The sequence below is a fragment of the Gallus gallus genome, chromosome 20 (assembly GCF_016699485.2).
Source record: "Gallus gallus isolate bGalGal1 chromosome 20, bGalGal1.mat.broiler.GRCg7b, whole genome shotgun sequence".
Lineage (NCBI taxonomy): Eukaryota > Metazoa > Chordata > Aves > Galliformes > Phasianidae > Gallus > Gallus gallus.
The window spans coordinates 6346335-6362875 of record NC_052551.1 but is presented as its reverse complement, the minus strand read 5'-3'; the positions used below and the strand labels follow the sequence as shown (position 1 = coordinate 6362875).

Below are 16541 nucleotides of genomic sequence, written 5' to 3'. Positions count from 1 at the left end.
TTATTCTGTAGGTGAGCATTTCTCCAATGTGAAGTCTGAATACATTTTTTGTTGTAGCTATTAATAGCTTTTTGTTTTCTTAATATCTTCAATTAGGCCTACAATTCTACAAGGCCTCCTTGCCTTACTCAGATTAGAGGGTAAAATATGAATCAAATGCATTACCTTATGTTTGCCTCCTGCAGTGATTTAATATAGTAACAGCTGTATAAATAGTGAAAAACATAATTGCTGGGCAAAAATTGTAAATAGAATATATTAGCTAGTCAATTATGTATTTTTTTTTTACTTGAGAGAATGTAGCTGAGTACAGTTTACCATATTACTTATAAAAGTCTCTAAGTACCCATATTAAAACCAAGAATAAAATGAAAACTGGAATTTGGCTGTGAAGTGGTTCTTATTCCTCTGAATGTTGAGGAAAGATGTCTGGCACAACGTTTAATTATTGTGGTTTTTAGTTATGCTGGTCCATCTTGTGATCTTGTCAAGGCACCAGGGCTATCAGCATAACATTGAGGTCATAAGAGTGTTTTGAAGATGAGTTGGGTATCAAAGGTCTTAATTATTAAGTGTCATGTGGTACTCATCACAAGGGTAAGATAAATAGCTTCAAAGCTCGATAAAATTCAGTGTAATTCTTTTCCCATGAAACCTTTGTTATTCTTTATTAGCCTATTCATGACAAACATTTGTTTCTGTACTTACTGAAAGAAAATGTCTCCTAATTCTTTCGTCTGATTAAGATCAAATTTCTTTGGATTTTTTTTTGAGGTTTTTTCTCTCGGACATCATATTGATGAGTTAATTGTGCGTTTATTATTTTAATAGAAAACAGGACTTGAGCTTAAAGATCCAGGCTGAGTAGTTGCCTGCTTGTAGTTTATGCTCCAAAACACAGAGGAGCAATGTCAGAGGGTGACTGTGCAGGTGCAGCATGGCTTAATTGGGATGACAAAATGGAATTTAGACAGGAAGTGTGCTATTTTTGGATACTTAAGTTGACATGAATCCCTTGTGAATTAAACCATTTAATATATGAAATTGAAAAAGTCCTTCTAATCTTCCTTTTGAATGAGCCGTGAAATAGGATCCATGAAGTGCCTGAAGTGTGAAGAGGTTCCTATGGCTTGTTTCCAATATATTTTTATAAGATATTAGCAGATCTGCTCTAGCTAGGAAGATAAAGGGGAACTTGTAGTCTTCTATAAAAACACTACTTATCTGAAAATCATAGAATTATTTCGAATGGAAAAGACCTTTAAGATCATCAAGTCTAAACAATGTCATAAAATGTAAAAGCTTTCACAACTCTTTTTGGACCCTCTCTACCAAATGCATAATGTATTCAACCATAGGGTATCGTTTCCAGTAGAAAGTAGTTCAATAACTGTGTTCGTTAACTGTAGTCCCACCTATTTATTGAGGGGAAAAAAAATTCCACTTGCATTTCATGTCTGCTGTAATAGGCACTGGAGTGAAAGTGAGATTTGTATGTAGTTACTTTTTTAAAAACAAACTAACTCAAATCAAGTAATTGACTCTACTTTATGACTTGTAACTGAGAGAGTTCTCAGTTTATCATGTAAGCTTTAAAAGATGTGAATAGCTGGGATTTGTATTGTAGTTAACTGTATTACATTTGCTTTCTAACACAGTGCCAATTTTTTAAGCCTTCTGTCCCTTCAAGCAGCATATAGTTTGTGCAGCATTAAGGTATTTCTTCTGCAGTGCAAACTAATAGCCCTAGGAAAGCAAAGTAACTTTTCCTTAATGCTTGTTCAAAAAATTGTAAGTCTTATAGTCTGAGTAACCCACTCTTATTATGACTTAATTTATGTTGGAAAGCCAAACCACAACACATTAAAATTAGGAATCTCTTGCATCTATGACCATGTGTTTAATAGTGTGGGGTTTTGCTTTTGTGTTGATTCCTTAGATCTCTACTTTCCTATCAGCGTGTTTGAGTTTTCAGCACTTAAGAAAATTAGGCTGTCTGAGAATTTACTACAATTGCAGTGTCTGTGTTTGGAGATAAATTTGCAGTATCAGTGCTCTAATGGGGCTTAATTCTGCTTTCCTCAAGTCTATTTATGCAGTGCTTCAACTAGTAGCATCACAATTAACTCCCTGTATTTTTTTCTCTTGCTGTTGAGATGGAAAACTCCACCCTAGTAACAAGTCTGCTGATTATTCTACTACCAAAGAGTCATATGGTGTATTAAAAAAATGTGTTTGGAACAGATTTTCTGATTTAAAGAAAATGTGCTATTGGCATGTGCCAGTGTTTCACACAGCCTGCGAGGCTGCACATGCCCAAAAGAGAGATTGCCAACTGTCCTGGCGAGGGATATTTGTTGGTCTCTTGAAGTGTATTACTAACAAGTTGAGTAAGATTTGAATTCTTTCTGGCATCTCCAAGTACCATGACAACTAAACATAATGCCTGCTCAGCACTAGTAGTAGAAGAACTTGAAAGTAGGCAGTTTCTATCAGTTTCTGTTTAATACTAGCAGGGCAATTTTTGTGTGGAAAATGTGGCAGGACTAACGTGTTCTGTGCATTGGTGGAGAGAGAACAACACTTCAGTGTTTTCAAGGAGAAGAGAATTGCTGAGAGGCCAAAGTTGAAAGCAGCTTTTTCTAAAACTACTGTAGCAAAGAAATAGGATTACTTGAGGAGAGTCTTGAATAAATGGTGTAGTTTCTTTTGGTGTCTGTTCTTTACCTGATGCTTTTCCCCCAAAAGTCTGTCATATCGGCATTTAACCACTGCTAGTTGATGTTTGCAGGGAAGCCCTTCTTGCAGTGTACAAAGTGCCATTGGTAGATTAATGGGTGGCTTTTTTCAAGGCCCGAATGAATTGGTGCCTTAGATGAGGGAATACACCAATGCTGTTGTGCCGCCTCTTTGGAGGATACCTCAAATTCAGATATTTGCCTTCAGATGCTGAAATCTGTTTTTTAAAACTTTTTATTTACATTGAAAAGAGTGGATATATCTAGTTATGTGTAAATACAAGCAAAATGCTTCACCCTAGTGAATCACTTTCTGATTAGTTCATGGTAATATTTTACAGCTGCTGATGCTGGAAAACTTGCTTACTCACCTCTGTATCTCTCCGCAGAAGACCAGTTGCTGACCTTGTGAGTATAAAACACTCTCGTACAATGTTAATTACTTAGTCTCTGTGGCACTTAATATTCACTCAATTTGTTTGTTCTGTGAGGAGATTTGTGGATATGTTTAAAGATTGGTTACTGATGAGTAGCTTTGCCTGAGGAATTGAGCTCAAAGTTTCCATTTTGTGCGTAAAAAAACGGTCTTTAAAAACTCTGAACGTAGGTCATTGATACCTTGGCTTCTCAATCAGGCAGTACTAAAATGCCCTCTGATCTCTCTGAAATGCCCAGGTTTGTAGCTCCAATGTTCTTCTAAGATGTTAAAATCTACTAGTATGTAACTGTCTTAGCATGTCACATTTGCCTTAAATTTAAGTAAGTCTATCCTTTCTACATGGCATACTGAATCTTTTATCTGTACTTTCAAGACCTGTGAATCAAATATGAAACCATGGCCTTGGAAGTCGGGTAGCGTGTGCCACAAGTGTGATGTCCCTGAAATACTGTCCAACTTTCTCTTCTCCCATCTTCGTTCTCTGAAGTAGAGTGAAGCTTTTCCTCTTAAAAATTACTGTAATTAATTACAGATACATGACTGTAATTTATTACAGGTTACTGTAATTAATACTATAACTGAGATTTTGTCCAGATTGTAATCTTTAAAGCAAGTCCCATTTAAAGATCAGTTCGTTTACCTTTTATTGGTGCAAGGAAACAAATATGTATGCTGGTTTTTTTTTTTTTGCTAATTACCTCTGAAGTTTCTGTTTAGACAAGCTGCTCATTTTCTCCATGTCCTATACTGCTTCATTCTTCTCTTGTGTTGTCCCTTTAGTTCTTCCTGAATATTGACTTTTACATAGTCAATTGTTGTCAGCAAGTTTAATCCTCGGAAACTTAATGTGGTTAATAATTTTAACAAGTAATCTGATCATACTCTCATGCCATTTTGACTGACACTGTGAGAATTGGTGGAATGCCTGATGGACAAGTTATGAAGATTATGTATGTGCCTTTTGTTTTGCCAGAGTGATATTTTGTGTTCAGGTGCTTCAATACAAAATGTTTCTACTGAATTCTAGTAAGATTACAGTTGTGCATGCTTTGGTAGTTGGGTTTCCATGTGTTTTATTTTTTCTTATTTATTTATTTTTCAATATTGTCATATTGTCATAAAATATTGTCATAAAAAATTGATCAACTCCTTTGTTCTTCTATTTGATATTAAAAGAAAAAAATTCCACTGCAAGAAGTGGAAGACAAGGTATAGTTTTAAGACCAGGTAACCTTGAAAGATGAGATAACTTCACCTCTCCAAACATTTAGGTTTTACTGTGAATGTTTTGTTCAGCCTGAATTGTTACATTGCAGGCCAGGAAGGTAATTACGCAGCCTTTGAGCCTCCCTGTACTTAAGAATATGGATAATGAGAAATGCTTAAAAAAAAAAAAAGCTGTCTAATTAAAAAAATATATTTATAACACCAGCAGCTGCTAGTAGTAGAGACTACAAATTTCTTTAGTTACTCCAATATTAAGAATTTGGAGCATGTAGGATTTTTTCTTTGCAATTGGTCATGATTTTGGCAGTATCGTAAAAGCTGTGCTTTATCTTTCAGAAGTTAAAAAATACAACAAAGTACGTAAATTTAAGGGGATTTTTAACTTATTTTTACTTTTTCTTACATGAAGCAATGTTAAGCATTTTCTTTGGTTGATGCACTTCATACTTTTTGTAGTACAATGGGGCAGGAAAGGAGGAAGAGATTGCTTAGCAGTTCATATTTGAGCTACAAGACAGAAACCTATTATAAGCTTAATTCTAAATAATGTCTAAAAGGAGACACTGCTTTGCTGACCTTGCTATTGTGTGGGGCTTCTTGAAGAACGACATCTTTATTATGATTATTTCCTCCATTGCCCTAGTAATCTGGCTTCATCTCCCTTTTGCAGGGAGTTTTAATTGGAAGCAGCAGTACATTTGGCTTCAATCCTTGAGTTTTCTGTAGCCAATAATCTTGCAAGTAGGAGTTACTCCATTTAGAAATATGCTGCTCTTGCGTGCTGAGATTCAATTTCATTCTAATTGTGTGTGCTCATTGACTCTGTTACAGCAGTATATGATTCTTAAAAGTCACAGATTTTTCTACTTGCTGGAAAGATAAGTTGCCCTGGAAGCTCAAAAGGATGGAGGAGTGAAAACTGTTTGAAAGTGAAGAGATTAGCATGTCTATAAGAGTCACAATTTTGAACTGATTGTGAATGAACATAAACTAACAACTGAGGTTTTAATGTATTTATTTACGTACTTAAACACACACCTTTTATGGTTCATTTTGTGCTTGTGAAGTTGAGGAATCAATTATTCTTTTACCTTTGTCCCTTGTGCAGGTACATTAACATTGTATGTGACCGTGTTGTAAAGGTTTATTTTTCCCTCACTTGGTATGCAGGACAGATGGAGCTTACTGCATCAGATAACTGCAGTTGTTCACTGTCCTGATGTCTGTCTTTAATAGGTGCTATACAGTAGTGAACCTGAATGCAGAATTTCTAGCTGCTTTAGTTCTTTCATGATGATTACCAATGTAATATCTAAATAATCTGTGATTATTATTTCAAATCATGTATCAGCATGGACACCTTTTCAAAGCAGGGGAAGGTGGGCACAACACAAGATAAAAATAAATAATTGTGATTAGCCTGGGAATTTGGGGGATTGATTTATCTAGATGACTTTGCATGTTTATAGCATTTTACAGAGTAGTTTTCACATGCACATCTCTGAATGTGTTTGCATTTTAGAATGTGCAGCACTTCTGAGGTAGTTAAACATGCAAGAAATTGTGACCACCGTGATCTATCAGCCATGGAAAAGCTCTCATTGTGATTTCTCAGACATTCAACAGGAGTCATTAATAATTAAATGTTAATGTAAACATTTACAATTAAATACGCTTTTTGAGGTGGAGGTCCCTTTTGTTAGTGCTTGAGTTTTGTGGTTGGTTTGTTCTGTTTTGTTTACTTTTTCTGTTCTGTGGAAGACTACTGCAGGCCAGCCTGTGAGAAGAGCGGTGGGAACTTCAGGTTCACGTGGTGGTGTAATTAGTTGGTGCTCCATGAAGAGCTTGTTATGCAATGTTATGAGGCAGCTGCTTGAAAGCATGAAGGCGAGTCTTGCCAGCAGCCTTTTAGCCAACAGAGAAGGGATGTCAGCAGCTGAGGACTTTACTTTGAAGTTCCAGAGGGAGGTAAGCAGACGTAGTTGTTGAAGGGCCACAAATTCTGTTCTACCTCACCTGTTTCATTCACCCTTTCACCTTTTTGGCTTTTAGAAACAATTAACAGCAAATCAGAGCCTCAGTCCTGATAGGAGAGAGAGGAAGCAGGTTGAAGAAATGTGACATGTTGGATCTGTGCCTGTAAATTTATGGAGCATTTTAGATGAGTTCTGAGGGTAGCATGTAAGGTTATAGTTCACTGGAGACTAGTTAAGGATGTGTACTATGTTGAAAATTCATTAGTAGGCACTTGGAAGTTGAATGATGATAGATGCATTGCGAGCCACAGTGAATTTTGCTTTTCATTCTATTTTTGTTGGATTAGTGGTCCCATATATTAAAACAATACTGTGATTGAAGAAAAGGGATTAATTAAAGGAGAAGTAAATAAAGAAAAGAAATCTGATTATTCAGTATGGTGTGTATTTGTTACATAAGAGTTATAGTTATTGCTGTGCTTGAGGGCAGTCATATTACAAAATATAGTAATTATATAAATAATACAAATGCCAAATTAAGTCCTGGTACTTCAGTTCCTTGGTGTTACAGCAGTGAACCCAGGCAGTCTTCCAGTAATCTGTGATAGCGCTGTGTGAGTAGTTAAGTGCAACCAAATACAGATTGCAGGCTGTCTTAATCCTGTGTCCTTCAGACAGGGATGAACAATCTAGTGTGCTTGAGGAGAATTATTAGGGAAACAGAAGTGTGCTGTGCTGGGTTAGAAAATACTTGGAACAAAGTGGAAACAACTGGCACAAGGATGATTCTGATTTTGATAAGGCATACTGAAGTTATTAAGCAGTGACATTGGAAAAAAATTAGAACGGCAAGAACTTGTCAGTGTGAAATGCTAGAATGTGATTTGTGAAGCATCCTTAATACTGTCAGAGGGATGGACTAAGTAATCTGGTACAGGTAAATGCTTCACAGCTGTATCTTAGTTTTGGGTTGTTGGTAGAACTAAATAAATATTAGTTGGGTATTTAGTTTTCCTGCGTCATTTAAGTTGTACAAAGGCATGTTGCTATCATGTTTCAATACAAGCTGATGTTTTTTATATGCACTGTCTCGGGCTTGTAGGTGAGGAATTAAGAATATTTGTGCCACAATTTAATACCACCCAGAAGATGTTACTTCTGTGTTTCTGAGATTGTCTCTGTATCTGTAGAGACTTGTATCTGTGAAGAACTGCAGAACCTCAATCTTTGCTAATTTGGGGTGGATTTATCTCTGTCAAAGTATCTGGGTCTCTCAGTAAAGCTCTGTCTGTTGAGCTGTAATTAATTGTCAAAGATCTGACAGTGAGGTCCACTCTGCTCCAGAACATAAAAAGGAGCTATTTGTTACCTGTAATGTTATGACTTGTTTCCTTGAACAGTAATTGATGTCAATTGTAGATGATGTCTATGAACTTGAAATTGTGCTGTTTATTTGCTAGGGACCTTGAGAGTGTGATCTTCAAACTTAGTCACAGTGGTATAGATTACATCTGTAGTACAAGAATTGTCTAGAGACATAAATTACAGCAATTAAAATTAGCTAGAGGAGAGAGAATGATGCATTATTAATTGGCATAGTCATTAAGAGTCTGCAAAGAACCTAAAAGAGATGCAATGTCAATACCCAAGCACTGAAAGTGACAGACAGTGTGCAAAGACCAATTGTATTCAGAGCCTGAGGTCATTAAGACAATGGTGCAACATTGGCAATTATGTTGAATTTTGTAACTGCAGGTGAAGATCACTCCAACATACTAAACAATATATTAAAATGGAAATTTTTCAAGTGTTGATATTCATGACTGTTCTGAAGGCTGAAGTAGTGCACTTTATTTCTACTGAAAAAATGTTCAGTGTTTTACTTTAAAGAAATTGGAAACAAAAAAAAAATTGTAAGGAAATTCCCTCTACAATCTGAATTCAAGCACAAAAAAAGCAAAACAAAAAAACCTCACAAATCAGCATTTCTCAGTATTAAATATAATCTGAGCTCATAAAGAGAAGGATAAATCTTGGTACACTGAAGAATGAAGAGTTAATTAAGAGTCTCTTTATACTACAGAAACAAAGTCTTGCCTGTGTCATGCTGAGAAATATGGCAGTCTGAATAAGAGGCTCGTGGTACTGCAGCTGTATATCAGCTACTTAATTATTCACAAACCTTCTTGTCAGTGAGTTTCAGTGATTTACCTATCTCAGTTAATTTACCTTATTAGAAATGCTGCTTGTTTTATAAAATAGTTCATTTATAGTGCTATAAATGTGAGAAGGAAGTGCCTTCACTGAGAGAGAAGTTTTAATAACTGATTCCCAAAACAAAGTAAACTTTAAATATTGGAGGTGTTAGGACAGCGATGTATTTGTTTTGACATCTAATGAAAGAGTGTTTGTATACCCGGCAGAGATTTAGAAGTCCAAAGTATCTCAATTTTGCTTGTCGAAAGGATCCTTGGAAAGTTTCTTTTCTTTTTTTATTTTTTTTCAAAACCTACCAGTGCTCTCCTATTCAACTTGCTAAGAATTCAGATTCCTAATTCATCTCACCCTTTACCCCAAAGTTTAAACATTGAATGTGATTAGCTTTGCTGTGCAGATGCTGCATTGAATGGCCTCTGTTGATTCAGAGAAGCTGAGCAGTGTCAGAGTTCAGTTACTGTGCTTTCAGGAAAGCCTCCTGTTGCCAAAATGAGCTTTCTTTTTTTCCTTTTCCAAGCTGCATGCCAGAGTCTGGATCAGCATGCAAGTGGTCAGAAGAAAATTGGAAAAGCAATACAAATATACAGCTACGTCTTCTCCAGTAGCAACCACCTACACGTTAGTTGCTCTGTTAGTATGTAATGAGGCTGTCTGTGTACCTGTTGGTGTAAATGTTTTTAACCAGTTAGTGTCCTTCTGGGCTCTGAGAAACAGATACACTGCACATTTGGCTATTTAGTCTTCAACCTGTAGTTAAAAACTATCGTGTAAGACAGCTGTTCTTCTGCCATCTCTGGTGTTATCTCTGTGTTCAGTGTACTAATAGAGTTTACGTGCTCCAAGGATAATCAACTGCACTGCCACTCAAGTGTGTCTGCTTTATTATATTCAGCTCTCTATTATTTTGGCTTTAGATACTTTGCTTATCTGTTATACTCTCAAAACTCAGTGCTGGTTTGAATTAACCGCTTGGTAGTCAGAGCGAGTACACTGCGATGCGGTGTGCTTCATCAGTTTTGTTCTCTCTGGATGTTTCTATGATTCAATGCACGATGCCAACCAGGAACTGTGGAATTCAAGGTCTCTGGGGTCTAAGTAACTAACAAGCTTCCATTATTCCATTCCTGGCTTCCATTAATTTTGCTGCTGCTCTTTTCAGACTATCAGGCTGTGTGAGGAACTTCTTTGCTGGGAGCTATAATCATGCCAATCATTAGAATTGAACCAGAATGGTGAATATTCATTTTTAAGTCATATAGGCTAATAGGTTTGGCTCTTGCTTTTCAAATTGTTTGATGTTGAGTGAAAGATATTAATTAGGTAAGCAAAAAGGAAACAAAGAATTAAGCCAGACAATGCTGGGGAAAGTTTGTCTGGCACACAGCAGCTCTGGAGGCTCAGTGAGGCTCTATTTGTGTGCTCAGCCACTATGTAGACATTGGTAGTGTAGTGTAACAATATAATAAATAAAGGTGACAGTAACAGGTTATTTTCCATAGGACAACAAGCAACTGGCCATAAACTCAAGTGGTTGCTTTGCCTAAAGAAGCATACTGTTGTTGCTGTGTGTGAGGTACCCTACCTTTCCTTTTGCAGGCAGTTGTGAGCCAATGTGGGACTATTCAGGTATTGCCCTGGGATTTTTCATATCATTGAGAACAGAGTTGCACATAACTGATACTTGCCAATGCTTTTAGCAGTGTGAATGCTGGACAGGCTTCTGTTCTGAGTCAAGCTACAAAGCAGTACTTGCAAAGCAATCATCAGAACCCTTGCCTGTGCTGAGCAGTCTGAGAGCTTTGTCCAGGATAGGTTCATAATTAGCATTTGGTGAGTCACAAATGTCCATTCTATGTGTTGTAGGGACAGTAGTGGTGTAGTCTTGCAAAAACCACCACCAACTAGGAAGCCCCCGGTGGCCAACTCAGAAAGGAAACGTGTACTCACCATCTCAGCTGCATTTCAACCTGCTCCTTCAGCTAAGATTTTATGAAATGCAACTTTAAATTGCAAAAAGGAGAAAAGATGCTTTATACTAGAAAGTAAGGATTTTGTACAAAATACTAGGCCAGTTTGAACTGGTTTTTACTGAGGTTTGCTACTGCTGGTTCTTGTAAGTGCTGAGTATTTTGCTTAGACTTACGTGTGTGATTAAATATGATAGGGATGTATCAGTTCTGCTGTTGCAGCATAGAGTATTCCGCAAGATCGGGCTGCAATAAAAAAAAAAAGTGCTTTGCCACACAGTATCAGGGAAGTAATGTTAGAAACTGTCCCAGTTTTCAGAGCTGAAAACCTCACTGAATGTGAACTGATAGGATTATTAAGATGTGTGGTTTTGTTTAAAAAGAAAAAAAAGACATGTCTAAATATTGGAAATGTGCTATAGTGATCCATGAGAAATATTAATCTTTATTATTCCTCAAGTTTAAAAAAAAAAAGTTATACAGAAATTTGCCTCTTCTCAGTATTTGGTGAACTGTGTTCTTACATTCAAGCTGCAGACAGCTGTGGAGCCAATTGTCCCTTCTCTAGCACTTCTCAAAACTTTTGTATCAAAGTTGGTCACAGCACCGCTGTGAGCTGCTCTGACTGCCCAGACACAGTCTGGGAGACTCATTAAGTGACTTGATTGAAGTGAGGTCGAAAGGTAACGCTCAGCTTTCATGATGCCTGTCAGAATGGTTGTCTTTCACAGATATTTGGCACTGCGTTTCCATTTCAGTAAACAGGAGGCTCTACAGCTCACGGTTGATGTAAATAATATTATCTAAGAAGAAAGATGTCAAATAAGGTTTTTGTAAGGAGATGTTTTATCTGTAGTAAAGTTCTCTGAAAACATGATTCTGGTAACAGTTGCAGGACACTGATGGTTCTGCTGAAGGCAGACACTTTTACAGGAAGAACAATACTGTAAATACTACAAAGCTCTTCCATGCTTAAGCAGAGTAAGCAATATATTATTGTCTTTTCTGGAACCTTTCTGGTGGTTTGATGTTGCTGAATTTTGTGGAAGACTAAACAATTTTGCACATGCTGTCCTTGGAGTGACTGGATATGATTTATCCCAGCAAAGGGGGCTCACAATTGTTCTGATCTGCCAGGACATCTTGCACTCCCATAAATACACACGTTGTGCTGTGTTGTTGTAGTTTGTGTGTTGAAAAAAACATGAAAACATTTCTGAATTGACAATTAAAGTGAGTGTGCCATACATGAATGCTTTCAGCATTTAGTGCAGCTAGGAGTTTTCACCTTGGAAATTATAAATACATGTTGAAATTGTGTTCATGCAACAGCTTGCAGATCCTACTGATGTTTATGAAACAGCAGTACTAATTTTATTTTCCTATGTTACGAAGCTACTTCTTAATGCAACAGGTTGTGAGGAACTGGCAGTGTAGAGAACTTATAAGTAAAACTGTGCAAGGCTTTGAAAATCTGCTAGTAGATGGGGTTCGTGGTATAGTCTTAATTTCACATTTCTCCCAGCAGTCTCACTTTCTGAGGGTTTCTTTGGCCAAGTATCTGAAAAGCCTATGCTGTTTGCACACATGTAGGCCTATGTGTGCTATGTTTAAAGATCCATCACTATTGATTTTCTTTTCCTGAGCTTCTTCTCATTTATCACATTTTAAAAAACAAACTTCAGTTTCATAAAGAGTTTATCTATGATCTCCATTCAATTAACATAGCTAGGAAACAATATTTCTTTGCAATAGTCTCATGCAGGAAACTGCTTTTCCTGGATCCTTTGGGCCAGATTTCAGTCACACAGTGTACGACACACCTTGTGTACTCCAATTTCATATGATTAAATCCACTCTACTTGAAAAATTTGCAGTGCTCTTTGTTGAATACTTTACTTTAATCACCAGTGGGACATATCAGAGTGGCCACTGGTACATGATCTGAACTTCTTCCTGCGGACTAACCGTAGCTTATTAGCAGTCATTGACAGTTAACTGATGTGGATGTAGGCCTAATACATGACTGGGACTTTATGGCTACAAAACAATGACTTGCACTTCTTGCCTGTGATATGAAGTAGCAAACTTTTCAGCCTTTTGTGTTTTTTTTTTAATGTAACTTGCCATACACAGTGGTTGGTGTTCTGCTGCTGCTCTCTTGCTCGCTTTTTTTTGCAGTTGAGCATGCGAGATCTGAGATCAGAATTAGTGGGGTGCTGAACAGAAGTGTTGCATGCTAAGAATCCTGCTCATGGCAGCTCAGTTATTTAAAAAAAAAACAAAAACAACAGAACACAACAAAAATCCCTCAAACTTTTAGTTGAAGGAATATTATCAAGAATTCTTCAGGAAAGATGTACGCTCTGTTTAGAAGATCATTACTGTCAGTATGTCCACTGACTACTTCAGATAGTTCTAATAAACTTGTGAGTGGTGACTTAAAGCTTAAAATATTTATATGGACTGTATTCCAGTATATTTATCCATGTGTTATTGTGCTGGTTTCTGAATTTTGGTCACGACAGCTTTGAAGAGGCATAACCAAGTGAAGAGTTTTCTGTTGCATCAAGCCAGGAGCAGAAGCAAAAACTGTGAGAAGGCTAAAATAGGTATGACAGAGATAAAAAGAAAATAGTATCACTTCTGAAAAGAATGGTGAGGAGGGGACAGTGCTTTGCTGTAAAAGAGCAGGTGAACGTCAAAAGTCCTTTCAGGTGTTTTTGGCTGTCATGGCTTTGTTTAAATCACTTCACTGAAACAGTGCATGTTCATTCCAGCCAAGGATCTTTTGGCTGAATATTTGGGATGGTTTGGGCAGTTTCTGTCACTCATCTTCCTACTGTCTCCACATCTTTCCTTCCTTACCTTTTGGTATTGATGCTACCTGTGGCAGAGACATGGGAAATAAAATTCGCTCTGTTGTTAAAATGCTTAGCAGTAAGGTAGCCTCTTGTATATGCCATGTAGTGCTAAAAGCTCATTAGTCAAGTAGTAATCTAAGGTTTTTGAAGAGCTTTTTTTAGTTCCAGTGTCTGTAAAACAAGAATTTCACTTAAAGGCTTACTAGTTGTGATGGCTTCTTTTTCACAGCAGTTCTGAATTATCTGTGGGTGTGGGGGTTATAGGTGAGAGTGTGGTTGCATTTATGTGGCCATGGGTATCTGAAACATGGGATAACTGTAAAAACAAAGTCAGTAAAGGTGACTTAAGTTTGCTTGAGGATTGGTAGGTGATGGATAATGTCTTTCAAGGGAAATAATGTGGTCAGATGGCTTTCATGTGAACAGAAGCTGGTCAGCGTGACTTAGACTACTGGCTCATTATTGTGGATAGACCTGTGCTTATTTACCTTACTGTGACCACAGTGTAACATAGTGTTTTCTTTCCATATCGTTGCTGAGATAATTTGTAAAACCCACATTGGAGTAGGGTAAAATATGTGAAATAAATATTTAGGGATAGCCACTACTTCAATTATTTTCATTTTCTTTACTGTTTTTTGAGCATATAACAAGTGGACAAAAGGGGGATTAGTGTACATTTCAAAATAAAAGCCACCCTGTTTTGATGAGGCACAATATTCTAACTAAGATTAGAGGAATTAGAGAGGCATAATGTAGGACAAAAAGAATGATAATGTTATCAAGGGCCACAGAAACAGATGCTAAGTTCTTATACTTTCTTTTCCTCCTCTCTAAGGAGACAACATATACATAACTGTATACAAGAACATATACAAAATGCCAGACAATTTTAACAGTCGTCTTGTTTTTTTTTCCACTTTGTCTGAAATATGAAACCAACATTAGTTAACTGGAAGATGATGATAACTGTATTTCATATAATCACAGAATGGTTTGGTTTGGAAGGGACCTCTGAGATCATCTCATTCGAACCCCCCTGCTGCAGGTAGGGACACCTCCCTCGAGACCAGGCTGCTCACAGCCCCATCCAGCCTGGCCTTGAAGGCCTCCAGGGAGGGGGCATTCACAACCTCACTGGGCAACCTGTCCCAGCCTCACAGTAAGGAATTTCTTGCTAATAGCTGGTCTAAACCTACCTTCTCCAGTTTAAAGCCATTTCTCCTTGTCCTGTCGCTACATGCCCCTGTAGATAGTTTATAGCTTATTGCAAAAATTGTTGTATATTGTAGCAGAAGTTAAGGCTTTATCTGCAAGGTTTTTTCAGGGAATGAAGAGATTTCTCTGACTGTCGTGGTTTTTGGTGTGTTTTTTTTGTTTTGTTTTTAGTAAGCACAAAATAATCCAGCTATCAAAATATTTTACTGTGTGTTATTCACAATGCATGTTTGCTAGTGGGGTGCTGAACAGACACTCTATTTGTGGAAAAAGGTTTATAAGCAACTCAGAATATACTTCAACAAAATTACTTTATCTGACACTCCTTTAACAGAGCATGGCTCTGTATTTTTCTTTTTGTGGGAATTTGAAGTTGTAAATCATCCTGCTCAATCTTAGTCTTCTCTTTCCCAGAAATGTATTTTACTAGGCAGAGAAGTGCTTTGTACTCCATGGTCTCCCGGGGGTATCCACTTTAATTTTCAGTTTATTATAATTTGCTTTCTTTGTTGACTCTTAATTTCATTTCATCATAACTTGGCACGTTGTTTAGCTGCTGTTTCCCAAGGTCTGCAGCTCCCCTGCCCTGGTCATGTCACTTTTGATTAAGCAGTCGAGAAGCCCTTTACCCAGCTTCCAAAGGGTAAAAGTCAAAAATCAATAATGTGCCAGTCCTCCCCAAGTGCAGTAGCAGTCAGAGGTAAATGAATGATTAAACATGATGAATAACAGTGTAATGGAAGACGTAAAGTAGGGAAAAGTGCTCACTTTAGCCTAAACTCAGAGATTTATTGCTAAGTACTACAAATAATGGAATCATCAATCTTCCAAGGACTAAAAAAAGGCATCCGCTGCAGCCAGTTTGAGATGCAGTGAAAGAAATCTTACCTCCTCATCCTTGCATGTTTGCGATCTGCTTACTGTGTTGTATCAGAATAGATGCTATGTAAGGAAATCGACATTTAAACTTTGTAGTTAAATGTGGGTGTTTTTTTATACATCTCCATCATATGCTATTTTGGTGGACAAAGTGTTTTGTAGTTACAAATAAGTTGATTTTGTCTCTATTTTTGTGGTAGGTCATTTGTGTACATAGTTTTGAGTTTTTCCACTTGAAATACGTTCACTTATTTGACAGCAATAGATTTGTGGTTGCTTTATTGCAATAAACTCAAAGTAGGCAGCTGTTAAAATACAATGCCTAATTTATAAAATAAACACTGTACGTGGGAGGAAATACCAATAATTCTGTAGAGTTCTTTCCTTTGCTCTAAGTCTCTGCGTAGCATAGTATAGTTTGGATGATGTGGGCTGTCGGGAGAGCAGCATAACTCACACGTGAAAGATGTAATAAAGAAGGGAGGAGGAAAAAAAACTAGGAAAATTCTGCTGTGGTGTTTCACTCACATCTTTATGTAACTCTGAAATATGTATTAGATTTTGATTCATATCTTCTTGATAGCAAGTACTGGCAGACAGTGGAACCAGGACTATTGTCTGTCTTGGTTGCACTACCATAAATTCTGAATTTGGCAAAAATTTGAAAGGCTTTATGGGTGTACACAGTGTCTGAATTTGAAACAGTTTGTCTGAGGCTCACACTTGTTCTCTTTTGAGAAGCTGGATGCTCTGATTCTGCGTGTTTTAAGATCCTAAATAACTCTGAATTTTATCTTTTCACAGCAGTTTTTCAGTAGGTGTGTAATGTAAGAAGTTGTTTGGGAGGTTTCCATTTCTGTGGATAGAAATTCCAATTTACTGCTACTGCTTGTTGTAATTTAATAACTATATGGCAAATTAATGTGATGTCAGTTGTATTTTTATCCTCATTATAGAGAAAGCCTTTACTAACTTCTGCCAACGCAATTAGCTCAGATGTCAGTTCTGCGGACCTC

General features: G+C 37.1%; 1 protein-coding gene across 2 annotated transcripts in view; it reads left to right on the top strand.

The window, feature by feature from the left end:
- The window catches only part of SULF2 (sulfatase 2), a 149984-nt gene that overhangs the window by 49447 nt on the left and 83996 nt on the right, over positions 1-16541 (top strand). For both annotated transcript variants that reach the window (XM_040650930.2, XM_040650938.2), the window contains one exon: positions 3080-3146. The gene's annotated coding sequence lies outside the window, so the exon portion shown is untranslated. The remainder of the gene's footprint in view (positions 1-3079; positions 3147-16541) is intronic.